Raw genomic sequence first — 12,451 nt, forward strand, 5'->3', positions numbered from 1 at the left:
TCTCACCTGAGTCCGACCCGCCCCGCACTGTGCGATGATTGGAGCGCGGTGATTACAGGCCCGGCAGATGACATTTCCCCGCGCGGCTCCGGGGACTGACAGAGCTCTTCAAAGCAGATTTCCCCACGCCTGTGTGGAGGCGCAGCCTGGGCCAGACACCGGGGCTTGCGGCTGACATTTGCTTGGCATGCCTTGGAGTGCCGGCAACCTGCGTCCCCTTCTGTCTGCCGTCCAGGGAGACGCGTGGCGAGCATCCTCGCTCGGGGCAGCTGCTCCCACGCAGGAAGGCCAGATCCCAGCACATCAAAAAAATCCTTCATCCGCTCCTCAAGAGGGAGATCAGAAACGTAAACTAAACAAAGGCGGGCTGTCTTGTGGAGCGGGTCCGGGGAGCCCTGCTTGCATGAGGCCAGCGCTTGACGTGCACGTGGGGTTGATTTTAAATTGCCTTCCTCGAGTTCCTGTGTGCGTGAAGACAATTCTCTCCGGGAGGAAGCGTGTTAACCCTCACCTCTGATGAGCCTAGCTCGTCCGCCTCTTACGGCCTGCCCACAGGCCTCTGCACTGGACATGAAAAGCGAGGGCCACGGCTGGGCAGTGGGTCCAGGATCACACACAGCGAGACCGGCCTTCTCCAAACGCCCACTGAGCCCCGTGAGCGCCCAGCTTTGTCCCAGCTCCCGTGCAGCGGGGGCCTTCTTAGCCAAGTGCCACCTTGGCTCCGGGAGGCTCCATGGCCCTCTGTCACTGCAACTATGCTTCCCTACAGGAAAATCAGCCAGACCTCCGCGGTGGCTCGCAGTGGGGTGGGGGGGGTGGGGGGGGATGGAACGGGGGAGGGAACACCGGGGGCGGGGGGTGGGGGGGATGGAACGGGGGAGGGAACACGGGGGGGTGGGGGGGAGGAACGGGGGAGGGAACACGGGGGGTGGGGGGTGGGGGGGATGGAACGGGGGAGGGAACACCGGGGGCGGGGGGCGGGGGGAGGAACGGGGGAGGGAACACGGGGGTGGGGGGTGGGGGGGATGGAACGGGGGAGGGAACACGGGGGGTGGGGGGGAGGAACGGGGGAGGGAACACCGGGGGCGGGGGGTGGGGGGAGGAACGGGGGAGGGAACACCGGGGGCGGGGGGTGGGGGGAGGAACGGGGGAGGGAACACCGGGGGCGGGGGGTGGGGGGAGGAACGGGGGAGGGAACACGGGGGTGGGGGGTGGGGGGGATGGAACGGGGGAGGGAACACGGGGGGTGGGGGGGAGGAACGGGGGAGGGAACACCGGGGGCGGGGGGTGGGGGGGATGGAACGGGGGAGGGAACACGGGGGGTGGGGGGGAGGAACGGGGGAGGGAACACGGGGGGTGGGGGGGAGGAACGGGGGAGGGAACACCGGGGGCGGGGGGAGGAACGGGGGAGGGAACACCGGGGGCGGGGGGGGGGTGAGGGGGAGGAACGGGGGAGGGAACACCGGGGGCGGGGGGTGGGGGGAGGAACGGGGGAGGGAACACCGGGGGCGGGGGGTGGGGGGGATGGAACGGGGGAGGGAACACGGGGGTGGGGGGGATGGAACGGGGGAGGGAACACCGGGGGCGGGGGGAGGAACGGGGGAGGGAATGCGGGTGGGTATACAGGCTGTCACCCTACATGGTCATCGGTCTCTGGCTGTGTCCCTCACCCACTCCCAGTCTTACTTCATGTGTCGGTCCCAGGAGAAAGACCAGTATGTGATGGGAGTCTTTGCTAGAAGACAGTGGCCCCACTGTCCTGGGCGTGGCCTGGCTGTCCTGGGCGTGGCCCCGCTGTCCTGGGCGTGGCCCCGCTGTCCTGGGCGTGGCCTGGTTGTCCTGGGCGTGGCTCTGCTGTCCTGGGCGTGGCCTGGCTGTCCTGGGTGTGGCTCTGCTGTCCTGGGCGTGGCCTGGCTGTCCTGGGCGTGGCCGGCAGGCGTGGCCTGGTTGTCCTGGGCGTGGCCTGGCTGTCCTGGGCATGGCCCCACTGTTCTGGGCGTGGCCTGGCTGTCCTGGGCGTGGCCCCACTGTCCTGGGCGTGGCCTGGCTGTCCTGGGCATGGCCCCGCTGTCCTGGGCGTGGCCTGGCTGTCCTGGGCGTGGCCTGGCTGTTCTGGGCGTGGCCTGGCTGTCCTGGGCGTGGCCCCGCTGTCCTGGGCGTGGCCCCACTGTTCTGGGCGTGGCCCCGCTGTCCTGGGCGTGGCCCCGCTGTCCTGGGCGTGGCCGGCAGGCGTGGCCCAGTGTCTCTGTCCACTCTGAGGCACTGGCTGACTGGCATCACCAGCTCTGTTCTGACCTGGCTTTCTCTCGCCACCTCTGCACACTTGCACAGGGCAGCCTTGAACCTGGACTCCTCCCTTTGGGACATTAGCAGCCGTGTGTGTCCCATGGTTAAATGATGAACCACTGCAGCAGGACCCGTCTCATTCAGACTGCTTCCTCCCCCCCTTCCCTCCCTTCTAGGCAAGAAATGAAACCACCACAGAAGTTTTTTAATTGAAATGTTACCAAGGATATATGTGCCTTGCATGTTTCTACAGATTTCTGTAACGTGTGCAAACTTTCACACTAGTGCGGGTAGTGGAGGACACGGCTCCGCCTGGGATGTGGCTGCTTGTGGTTGATGAGCTCGGCAAACAAGCGCAGCTCTGCAGACAGCGGCGAGTGGCTCTTCCGGGCTCTTCCGGGCTCTTCTCGGGCCCTGCTGAGACCTGCCTTCGGGCAGGGCCAGGGAGAAATCACGCAGGTCCCGGAATTCCCAGACCTGTGTCTTTCAGGGTCTGTGACCAGAAGCATGGTTCCTTGAAGCTGCTGAGATCGATTTAAACACCAACACCCAGCACCCTTTGGGGAGCGGGAGGTGCGTGGCCTGGCCGCCTTTGTCCTCGAGGGGAAGCGTGGGAGGGCGCCAGCCCACTCCAGGGCACCGGCTTCTCCTGACGGGCAGTGCCCCTCTCCACCTCCGGGCCTCCCTCCCTCCCCAACCCATGCCCCTCTCCACCTCCGGGCCTCCCCTCCCTCCCCACTGATGTGTGCCCCCCCTCACCCATGCCCCTCTCCACCTCCGGGCCTCCCTCCCTCCCCCACCCCCCACTCCTCACCCGTGCCCCTCTCCACCTCTGGGCCTCCCTCCCTCCCCACTGATGTGTGCACCCCCTCACCCATGCCCCTCTCCACCTCCGGGCCTCCCTCCCTCCCCACTGATGTGTGCCCCCCCCTCACCCGTGCCCCTCTCCACCTCCGGGCCTCCCTCCCTCCCCCACCCCCCACTCCTCACCCGTGCCCCTCTCCACCTCTGGGCCTCCCTCCCTCCCCACTGATGTGTGCACCCCCTCACCCATGCCCCTCTCCACCTCCGGGCCTCCCTCCCTCCCCACTGATGTGTGCCCCCCCCTCACCCGTGCCCCTCTCCACCTCCGGGCCTCCCTCCCTCCCCCACCCCCCACTCCTCACCCGTGCCCCTCTCCACCTCTGGGCCTCCCTCCCTCCCCACTGATGTGTGCACCCCCCCTCCTCACCCGTGCCCCTCTCCACCTCCGGGCCTCCCTCCCTCCCCACTGATGTGTGCACCCCCTCACCCATGCCCCTCTCCACCTCCGGGCCTCCCTCCCTCCCCCACCCCCCACTCCTCACCCGTGCCCCTCTCCACCTCCGGGCCTCCCTCCCTCCCCACTGATGTGTGCCCCCCCTCACCCATGCCCCTCTCCACCTCCGGGCCTCCCTCCCTCCCCACTGATGTGTGCCCCCCCTCACCCATGCCCCTCTCCACCTCCGGGCCTCCCTCCCTCCCCACTGATGTGTGCCCCCCCTCACCCATGCCCCTCTCCACCTCTGGGCCTCCCTCCCTCCCCACTGATGTGTGCACCCCCCACTCCTCACCCGTGCCCCTCTCCACCTCCGGGCCTCCCTCCCTCCCCACTGATGTGTGCCCCCCCCTCACCCGTGCCCCTCTCCACCTCCGGGCCTCCCTCCCTCCCCACTGATGTGTGCACCCCCCTCACCCGTGCCCCTCTCCACCTCCGGGCCTCCCTCCCTCCCCACTGATGTGTGCACCCCCCTCCTCACCCGTCGCCTCCACGCTTCCCGACCCCCGCTTGCCTGCTGCTGCCTGGACCGGCCTTCACCCCCTTCCCTTGGCTCCCGGCTCCCCACTACCTCGGACGCCCTGTGCCAGGCTAAGGAGTTGCCCACACCACCTGACTGAGCCTCCATCACCTAACCTTCCTTCCCGGAGTCTCCCGTCACAGTCTGCCAGGCAGCCGCAACCTCGGCGGGGCACCGCTCCCTGTCCTGCTCCTTCTTCATGCCTCCTTGACAGTGAGCTGTAATTGCCAAAGCCGCGCGCCTTCCCTGGGAGCCAAAGGAGCCTGCTGCAGAGGGTAGACCAGCAGCTCCACAGGCAGAACACCGGCCAGGCCTCCATGGGTCGGTCCGGGCCACGCCCACTCCCCGGCCACGCCCACTCCCCGACCACGCCCACTCCCCGGCCACACCTGCTCCCGGCCACGCCCACTCCCCGGCCACGCCCATTCCCCAGCCACGCCCACTCCCTGGCCACGCCTGCTCCCCGGTCACGCCCATTCCCCAGCCACGCCCGCTCCCTGACCACGCCCACTCCCCCGGCCACGCCCATTCCCCAGCCACGCCCGCTCCCTGACCACGCCCACTCCCCCGGCCACGCCCACTCCCTGGCCACGCCTGCTCCCCGGTCACGCCCATTCCCCAGCCACGCCCGCTCCCTGACCACGCCCGCTCCCCAGCCACGCCCACTCCCCAGCCACGCCCACTCCCCGACCACGCCCACTCCCCGGCCACACCTGCTCCCGGCCACGCCCACTCCCCGGCCACGCCCACTCACCGGCCACACCTGCTCCCGGCCACGCCCACTCCCTGACCACGCCCACTCCCCAGCCACGCCCACACCCCGGTCACGCCCGCTCCCCTGGCCTGGCTTCTGCCTGCTCCATGACCTTGTAAGGACTCCCTTTGGCCTTCTCATGAGTATGTGCGTGGGAGAGAGCGTGTGTGTGCATGCTGTGTGTGAGCTTGCGTTTAAGACAGAGAAGACAGATGGCAAGCTCACAGTAACTCGACTATCGTCTATGCTCTGTGAACAAAAGTGCCCTTTGAGTCAGTCATGACTCGAGAGAGAAGGAGAGAGCAGACACAGTCCAATGCGTATCCTACAAACAGAAACACCTCGAGGGGCAGGGGCTGGGATGGGCAGGACGGGGGATGACGAAAGGCTCTGTGCTGGTACACGTCGGAGTGCCGTGGAGGCTCCTCTGTGCGGCTAAAGATAATAAAATATGTTACTGAAGGGAATATTAATAACGGCTCCAAATATTAGCTGTCCCATGAAGGTAAATTCTTTGGAAGCAGGGTTCACCAGGATGGGGTTGTGAGGCCAGTTTCAGGGTCAGCAGGGTGCTGGTCAGCCCACCTGGAGGCCGGGCTCCCCCAGACGCCACACACTGTGCCTGCCAGCAGTGGGCGCTTCTTGCGAGGGTAGAGCGGGGTCCAGGCCCCAGCGGATCCCTGACGACAAGTGTTAAACGCAGTCCTGGAGTCAAAGGATGAACTACTGACCAGGAACCCTGAGACCCACCCCCAGCTCTGTGACCCCCAGCCGATAACCTCCCTGAACAGCAGCGGAGCTCACAGAATCTTACTGACCACGCTCTGCGCTGTCTAGAGGACCTTTGGAAATGCTGAAGCGCAGGTGTGCCGAGGGCCAGCCTTTCCTCTGCGGTGTTGGTGAGGAGCCACGTCGCTGAGTGTCACCGGCACTGAGAGTCACCGGTCCTCGGCCCTCCCTTCCATGAGACAAGCCCAGTAACGGTCTCGCAAGTTCCTGGTACCTTACTGCGAGGTAGTTCTCCTGGGAATGGGCCGTGGTCACTTAACTTGAATTAATAACACATTTAAGTCACACTCCACAATTACATCCCTGACAGACAGTTGTTTATCTACACTGGAGGAGGGGCCTCAATGCTGGGATTCTGTTTATTCACCCAAGGATTCCTGACTCAGTTTCCTCACTGTAGAACGGGCATTGCTGGGCCTACTTCACCTGAGCCAGTTGAAACATGATAGCAATAAATGTAAGGAGTGATAATGGTGATGATGATTGTGTGACTTTGTTACCTGCTGGGTTGTGACACGATTTAATCCACAGGTAGAGGAGGACGGGGTTAGGAAGGAAGGGAGGAGGGATGGTGAACTCACCCAAGAGCCATTAGAATTTGGACAGAGGGGATTCCAAGGAAGACCGGGAGGCAGGCCCAGGGATATTTCCTTGGACAGTGACAGCCGGACACAGAGGTCTCCGGTCTTCTGCGGGCAGCAGCCCGAGGGATCCGGATGGGAGGGCCTGCTTGGGAGTGGAGGTGTGAGTTGGAAGATGCATACAGTACACCCCCTGGGAGCTTCGTGTGGGCATGGCAGACCCTGTGGGCTGACTGGAGCTCTTCCTATGCTACCTGGGAAGTGATTGCCCACGGCCCATTGCTAGGGCTGAGTCTTCGGTGCTAAGCGCTCCACCGTGGGTTTCATGGCCACAGCTCTGCAGTGACAGGACTCCAGGTGATGGCAGGCAAGCCTTGCACCAGCTCAGAACCCCAGGCCAACACCGCACCCGACACTCTTTGTCCTTAACTGTCAACCTCTCCGACTTTGCTTGATCTGGAAGACTATTCTTAAGGAGCTTTAATGAGCTAATTGAGACTCGATGTGACCTCCGTACTGCACTGTTGGTGTGTCAATAGAAAGAGCATTTTAGGACCAGGCCCAAGCTGCCCCATGAACAATGCACATACTGAGGTCTGGGCACCCTGTAATTACACTTTGTCTTGGGACTCACAAGTCTTCACCCTAGATGTAGTAAGCATTCTTTATAGTAATTGAAATATGCCTGTAAAAACAGTGGTAGATATATAAAACAACATTTCCAGTGTATCTGGATACATAAATATGACTTCGCTTTGGAAAGCAAAATCAATTGAAAGTCTCTAAGGAAAATCTAGACGTCTTCCTCAGTCCTCGCAGTCCCACTCCTGTTTTCCACGGACAGTTTCTGTCAGCCCTTCAGCCTGTTTCCCTCGGAAGCATCGCTGTCCATGGCTGCGTTTGCACATGTGCAGTGAGAGACAGTTCTGGTTCTTGATGTGCACACCCAGCGTGAGCACTAGAGCTGGGTTCTGCTGTGAACCGTTCCTTAACCAGAGTTAAGGAACTCCCCGGTGCATACAGGCAATTCATAATTATTTATTTGCTGTATGTAACTAAATCAGTCTATCACTTAGGACTGGATTTTTGATTACGTGCGGTACTGTGCTGAGACATTCAATCCTGCATCTCTGTGCACATGGGATGAAAACACGTTTGGCAAAGACCAGGAGCTGGAATCGTAAGGCTAGCATATGCAGCCTTAACATTTTCATCGACACTGCCAAATCCCTGACAGGGCTGTTCTGCATGCAACCACTCCCGCCCGCGTGGAGTCTGTCTGTCACTCTGTCCACACCGCAAGTAGGCCGACAGACACCGGGTGTCCCAGGTGTAGCCCCCATTGTGCTACCACCGTGAGCGTGAGCCCAGGTCCAAGCCTGGGCTCCGGGGTGTCTTGCGAGGAGGAGATAGATGGTGGGCACGCCGTTTGTCTGCGAGTAGCTGCCCACTGCAGAGCATGAGGCCCCCCTGCCCTCACCAGGGTGGCCGGCGCCCCTCCCCAGAACAGAGCTCTGCTCCTAGCACTCAGCGGTCCTCGTGAAGGCGGGAAATCTGGGGATTGCGATTCCGCAATTGCACCCCCAACTCAAACCCTCTGCGACTGGGCACATAGGTAATTGATTTAATTTTATAAGCATACAAAGGATGAGGCTGTGAGGGTCCTTCCTCCTCCGGTCCATGTGTTTCACCCTCAGGTTTTCTCATTTAGGGCTGAAGGGGCTCACCTGGCAGAATGCTGGCCGGCCAGGCCCAAGGCCCTGAGTTCAAGCCTCAGCGCCACTCGATCTTTCTTCTGTCGACTTTCTCTTCCTTACTGTCATCTTTCCTTCCTGCCCGTGTTCACTGTTGCTTGAGGAATGGAGGTGGACCTGCTTTGAGGTAGAGGAGCTCCAGGAGCATTTCTAGAGCAGCACCGTGGTGGACACGGAATGATCATGATGCGCCTTCCGTTGAAGCAGGACGGGGTGAGGGTGTCTCGGGAGCCAGGCTTACCGCCGGCCCTCCTCAGCCGGCCCGAGGCAGAGGCCTGTCTACCGATGAGGTTAGGTGAGGAGCAGCACGGGGAGAGAAGGCAGAGATGGGTGGCAGGCGGGCAGGTGGATGCCGGGTCTGTGTGTGCGTCTTCGTGACCACAGGATTCCTGACCTGGTCACTGATGTACAGAAGTCAGAGGAAGTGTTCCCATGATGCCCATCCTCAGGAGCACTGTGGACTCAGGAATCCTCAGGATTTGTGTCCTTGGTCCCATCTGAAACTTTGCCAGTCCTGAGACTTGAACTCAGGGCCTGGGCACTCTCCCTGAGCATTTTTGCTCAGACTGGCATTCTACCACTTGAGCCACAGTGCCACTTCTGGCCTTTTGGTGGTTTGTTGGAGTTAAGCGCCTCACAGACTTCCTTGCCCTGGCTGGCTTCAAACCTCGATCCTCAGATCTCAGCCTCCTGGCACCTGGCAGTCTCTCAGTTTTTAACCAATCCAATGCAGGACTTTTAAGTGCAAACAACAACAAAAAAGCCTGCGGGTCTCTGGGGGACCCACTGTCCCTCAGGGCCGGGGCTCTGTGGGGGTCTGGGACCCTCTGTCCCTCAGGGCCGGGGCTCTGTGGGGGTCTGTAGTACTCTTGGACCCTCTGTCCTGCAGGGCCGGGGCTCTGTGGGGCTCTGGGACCCTCTGTCCCTCAGGGCCAGGGCTCTGTGGGGGTCTGGGACCCTCTGTCCCTCAGGGCCGGGGCTCTGTGGGGCTCTGGGACCCTCTGTCCCGCAGGGCCGGGGCTCTGGTGGCTGAGTGGCACGTGAGGAGGCCTAGATGGAAATCCGTCTGGATGGAATGACTGAGACACATTTAGGAGGCTTCACCTTGTTCACATGAGAGTTAGGTGTACAAAAAACAGTTTTTTAGAGGAAAGTGTAAGAAGTTTTTGCTTTTATGTGGAACACATGAGTTTGTGAGTATGAACATGTGTGTGTATGTGTGTAGGCCTGCATGTGTACTTCTGTATGTTTGTGTACATGCATTGTTGGGTCTGTGCATGCATGTGTGTATGTGCATGGGCACATGCTTTGTGCATGTGTGTGCGTGCCTGTGTTTGTGTATGCATGCTCATTTCTGTGCACATCTTTACGTGTTTGTGCTGTGTATGCATACCTGCTTTGTGTTATGCATGACTGCATGCATGTGTGCCTTTTGTTGATGTTTATATGTTTGTGTGCCTGTGTGTTTCTTATACATGCAAGAGTGCAGAAGTGCTCCTTATTGGTAGACTAAAGAACAAACATTTTCCTTTAAAATTTTCAAGTGCAGACATATGTACCATTGTAAATAAAACTCTGAATCATTATTTGTATTAAAATCATAAAGTAAAAAACACATTAAAAAGTCATTCTAAGACTTAGAACAAATAGACCAACGGCTCTTTCCAGTTTCAGATAATGTTGAAATTTCCCAGATCCACAGCACTTTCTGGATTTACTCTGCTCCTTGCAGCTTGGTGGGAGGGAAGTAACGAATCCGTTCTGGCGGGGCATCCAGACCGTCAGCGGTTCCCGGGGCTTCCTGCACGATGGCACCGTCCCCGCTTCTTGAGCTCCCTAGGTCTTACCTTCATTGCAAGGTGTCCTACAAAAAGCGGTGCGGCATCCTTCAGAGGAAGTACTGCAGTGCTGCTGTCCAGGGCTGATCCTAGGTAGCAGAGCGCCGGGGCCTCCCGCCCCTACCCTCCCCACTCCCTGCCCGTTAATACCTCCACCACGGTCACCCCAAACTCTGTTTAATGGGTGTCTCAGAATTTGGAGGCTCATGTCAGAAATGATAGCTTCAACCAAGCCGACACCAGGCTCTTGTTCTTTCTAATCGTCTTGTTCATGTGTTAAAAATGAATTTTCTCGGGGCTGGGAAGTTGGCTCAGTGGTAGAGCGCTTGCCTTGCATGCCTGAGGCCCTGGGTTCGATTCCTCAGCACCACATAAGCAAAAAGAAAAAAGCCGGAAGTGGCGCTGTGGCTCAAGTGGTAGGGCACTAGCCTTGAGCTGAAGAGCTGAGGGACAGTGCTCAGGCCCAGAGTTCAGGCCCCACAACCGGACCAAAAAAAAAAAAAAAAAAAAAAAAGAATTTTCTCTTTGACAGTATTCGTTGGTATTTTCATTTTAAAGCAGAATAGTCAATATCATTTACTATGTGGCAATAGTATAGAAGGTCTTGACAGGAAGCTAATAAGTAAATTCTGAATGTCCATTAATTATGATCATTTCTTTAGCTGTTGCTCTGCTAGGATAAGGCTGAGCTGGTGTGTGGCAGCGCCGTTGGAACCAACAGACCATGTATTAGGAATGAAATCGTGTTCTTTCAAGGAAACAGTTAAACATCTGAAATATTTCTCACTCTTACTTCTTTCCTAATTTCATCAAAGTACTGAAGATAGCAATAATTACAAATCGGCCAGTAGTTGGTCAATCTGAGTATTAAGTGCATTTAGTTCTACCCTCAGCCCTAAACACGTATTTAAAACTGTTAATGAGCTGAGGTTTCTAGGTAAATTCCCTAAATGTTTAAAAGCAGTTTCTGCTTATCCAGTTTAAGCTTTCAAATCCGGGATTCTGAACAGAATCTGTCAGGCCTCTTCCTGACACAGCTGTGTCTGAACCGGCTCTTGGTTGTGAGCGGGGAGCGTGGGGGGAGCGTGCGGGGAGGCCCTTGAAGCCCCTCTCCAGCGGTGATGTGTCCCGTTGTTCTGTCCTTTAGATCATGAACTCGGAGGAGAGCCGGTGAACGCTCGCCGTGGGTACTGCTGACCCTGGGACCTTCAGAGGGGGCAGCATCCATCCAGAGAGCGCTCAAGTGCCAGCCCAGGTAGGCCCAGCACACCCTGGGGCCCGCCATCGTTTTCCATTTACCGCTCGGTTCTCCCTCTGTGCCTCCCGGAGCGTCAGGCCTCCGGGAGGCCGTCCTCAGCGCGCCTCACAGCCTCTCCATGCGGGGGGTGCGCACCGACAGAGACATTTGCTTAATTAGATGGTGCGCTGACTGCTCTTGCTGCTGACGTTAGGCGGGGCGCGGATGAGGGATGATGGGTGGATGGCTGGGCAGGGAGACTCAGGGCAGCTCTCGTGAGGAAACAAGACCCGTGACCCCCAGAATCGTGGCAACACCGGGCACACTCCCACACTGCCACTGGGCACAAGCTCTGGTCTGGCGGGCGGGACAGGGTGGGCCGGCGCGTGCCAGGCGATGGCTACGGGGCAGCGTGGGTTTGCGGGAGCCTGGGTTTGGAAGCGCTGGTTGTATTCTCGGAGTGCCCGTGCTCAGGACTGCGTTCTATGGTTCTACGTGCGTAGCCTTGCTGGAGAAAAGAAAATCCGATAATGGCAGTTTCTGAGAGTACTCTATAAGGAAAACTCTGGCCTGCGCGTTAAGGTTCACTGTGCACTAGTAATTTGTTTGTCTGCCGACTCTCCATTTGCCTGTCTGGTAATAGAATTGTGTCCCATCCCATGGAAATGAGAGGCTGGGATTGCCCGCCGTCTGCCGCAGCCCGGTGAGCGCTTGATGAACTGCCGTAATAGGTCACAGTTGTTCTCATTATCTCTCCTCCACACCCCACTCATCTACCCCGAAGAAACCCACCGCACTCATCGGCTCTGCGTGGGGAAGGCATTATGTCTAATTGTACGCTTGCTTGCAGTTAAAAATACAAACAGCAAAACAAAAGAACCTATTCGCCCACGACGCGCGCTAACTGGCACTGGGCTTGGGATCGGCAGCCGGTCCTGAGCTCCAGGCGCCCGACCGGCACGCGAGCTATCTCCGCTCATCTTGTCCTCTCCAGTTTCACTAACGAGAATGTTTAATAGAAAATTTTACAAGTCTAATTTTTAAATGTGACTTCACCGAATTGGTGCTTCTAATGTCAAGTCAAACGCTCACATTTAAGTGAGGATTATCAATGTAATTCAAATATTCAACTATAAATCTCATCACAAATGAAAGAAATGACAAAGAATAAGCTTGCACACTTGCCGTTAAGTGGGCTCTGGGCTGGGGCACTGTGGGTGGATGCGTGCGTGGTTCAGGAGGGCAGACCCACTGGACTTGCTTGGAGAGAAAGCGAGCCCCAGGTCCCAGTGGGCCCTGCCTCCTCCGGCCTCCAGACCCCGCCCCTCCCTCTGCCTCCCGGTCACCAGGCTGCAAGGGCCCTGCTCGGCAGACTGGGCTCCAGGCTTCCAGACC

The 12,451-nt window shown here is 59.0% G+C and overlaps 1 protein-coding gene across 17 annotated transcripts in view; it reads left to right on the top strand.

Annotated features, from left to right (window-relative positions):
• Positions 1–12,451, top strand: part of Myt1l (myelin transcription factor 1 like) — a 404,426-nt gene that overhangs the window by 108,542 nt on the left and 283,433 nt on the right. For 16 of the 17 annotated variants that reach the window (XM_070014657.1, XM_070014648.1, XM_070014661.1 and 13 more), the window contains exon 3: positions 10,967–11,074. The exons of the other annotated variant lie outside the window; for it this stretch is intronic. The gene's annotated coding sequence lies outside the window, so the exon portion shown is untranslated. The remainder of the gene's footprint in view (positions 1–10,966; positions 11,075–12,451) is intronic. 17 annotated transcript variants of the gene reach the window in all.

Source organism: Dipodomys merriami, unplaced genomic scaffold, assembly GCF_024711535.1.
Source record: "Dipodomys merriami isolate MVZ:Mamm:240054 unplaced genomic scaffold, mDipMer1.0.p SCAF_99, whole genome shotgun sequence".
NCBI classification, from domain to species: Eukaryota; Metazoa; Chordata; class Mammalia; order Rodentia; family Heteromyidae; genus Dipodomys; species Dipodomys merriami.